Genomic DNA, 2,552 nt, shown 5'->3' with positions numbered 1-2,552 from the left:
AATGAGCCAATTCGGCAGTTTCACAGCTGAATTATTCATACTTACACATGCATGGCTTATCTTTTGAACAGTATGACTACTGGCAGGATCAAAGGTAGCATCCATCAGTGACTCCTGCCCGTGATGCAGGATCTGCTTTAACTAACGAAAAAACAAATCAAGCACCAAGGCATGCGTCAACCGAGTGGTTAAGGGACATAACGGAGCATAAGCTCACACTCATTGCATGCACTGCATCCAAGAGAACAACACATGCATGTGCATCACAGTAGATGTAGCAATACAAAACTAACATGACACACATGCACTGTTTTGATATTTCCCAACGTCCCCACAGAGGGGGCTGGGTACAAACAAGCCTTGCTAACCACACAAATGCCTTTTGATGGGTAGGCAACACAGGAACCAATAATAAGAACCAAGGCCATACAATGGCACAGGGCAAAGAATGAGAAAGGTTACACGCCAACTGTTCGATGCACATGCATAGAGCCAGTCAACAGAAGCATCCCAATTACAACTCACACGCCCTCACTTTGCTAGGCTCAGCACCACCAAACGAACCACACCCTTGCATTACCATAGGCAAGCAAGTATATGGAAACATCGAGTGATGCCTTGCCCGCTTCGCTAGGCATGACAAAAGTAGCACATTACCGAGAGGGACCGAGCACCTTCAAAACACCAGATTTTGACGTCGAGACATCAAACCGGCCAAGAAAATTTGATAAATAAAAAAAGCCAATGACACATTCAAAGGTTGTAAAATATCGAGAGGCAGCAGCACCTTCAAAACGCATCATTGGGTTTCGAGTTAAAATTTTGAGTGTAAAAATTTTTTCTCCCTCAGTCATGTGACTGCCTACACGATGCCATGCAAAAGCAATCACATAACCCAGAGTCGGGGATTTTAATGGATGTCGTTCAGATCGAGTGCGGCAAACCACCAGCCAAGCACACATTCAAGGGTAGGTTCAATAATGCCTAAGGCATCACCTTGCCCATCCCTATCATCACATGCAAGACACCGAGCCAAGTGGCATCCATTAAAATCCTCGTGTTGACCGCGGGCACTGTGGTGTCACCCGTCAACATGCAACCATCACAAACTGGAAGAACAACCATATCCATAGGGACCAACTCCAGGAACATGATGCCGCATGCCTATTGCCACTGCAAAAGTGCACGCGTTGTTGGAAAAATCCAACGCTGGTTCAAACCGTTTTATAACTCTCCTCACACCTCAACAAGAACAAAGTCACCCGGGAGCACTTAAAATCGAGAGGGACAAAGGAAAATGCACCCAATAGACCCTGCCCATGCATCGTTGATGCAAGAATAAGCCACGCCACGATGCCCACAAATTTCCGAGGGACGCACCGAGACTCGGCCGAAGTCGGCCAACATTCGGTTTCTGGATAATTGACGAATCAATAAACCCAATGCCATGGAAAACCAAGCCACACAAGTGAGGGGAGACTTGCATGAGCATGGGGGAGGGGCCCCAAGGCAGCACCGCACCTCCCACTGTGGGCGTGGTTGGTGAGGTGCAGCCCCCCCTATAATAGGTTATTATGCAAAAGCCAAAATTGTAGTAGTAGATACCTTTTTTCTGAGCAGACATAAGTCCATATCGGGACCTAGAGATCGAATTTTTGACGTGATTTTTTGCAGGGAGGCTCACAAACACAATATATTCACGTCCACAAGTTTTAGATTTTTTCTCCAAGGGATGAATTTTTTAATGAATTTTTGAATCGGCAGATTATGAAAAACCGGGAAAATAGAAAAAAGCACCTAGAGATCGAATTTTGACCTGATTTTTTGCAGGCATTCACACAAAATAACACCAAATGTGTCTGCAAAGTTTTCGTTAATTACTTTGGCTCGAGATTATTTGAGTATGAGTTGTAATTGCAGCATGCAAAATATTTCTAACCGATACCATGGTCCCTCAGACAATATCCGAATGGTCTAGTGCAGCTTTCCCCACTTGCTCCATTCCGTTCGTGCATTTCTCTCCTCGAGATTATTCCACCTTATAATGGCTGCTCGTCTTATGATCACCCAACCTTGGATAGCTTCTTGAGAAAAGCTCATTCCCCTTTTGTTAGAGTAGCACACACATCCTATATAGACTGTGTGCTCGTGCGGATAGCGCTGACACATGGTTATCTCGTGTTATGCATCAGCTGCTTGGTGACGCCCTCTCCTGGTCTAAAAAATCACGGTCAAATTCCGATCTCTAGGTCCGATATGGACTTTTATGTTGTCATGCCTCTTGGTAAGAAAGGTAACTCTACCCTAACCTTTTGATTGGCCTCTTTGCAATGCCCATCCTATTGGGTCGCATCCTTGCTTATGATAACGTAATAGCACACCTTTGGTGCTACTCATTGGATGCGCCGGGACCTTCGACGCTCTACCACAATCGCACGACCCAACCACGAGCCGTGATTGCGGTGCCCTGCTTCTTGTGGATGGCCGGGCCCCACTCCCTCCTCGATGCTCATGCAAGTCTCCCCTCACTGGTGGGCTGTTTGTCCATGGCA

The sequence above is a fragment of the Abrus precatorius genome, unplaced genomic scaffold (genome assembly GCF_003935025.1).
Source record: "Abrus precatorius isolate BTA unplaced genomic scaffold, Abrus_2018 Scaffold1, whole genome shotgun sequence".
Classification (NCBI taxonomy): Eukaryota; Viridiplantae; Streptophyta; class Magnoliopsida; order Fabales; family Fabaceae; genus Abrus; species Abrus precatorius.
Note: the sequence above shows the minus strand (reverse complement) of the source record.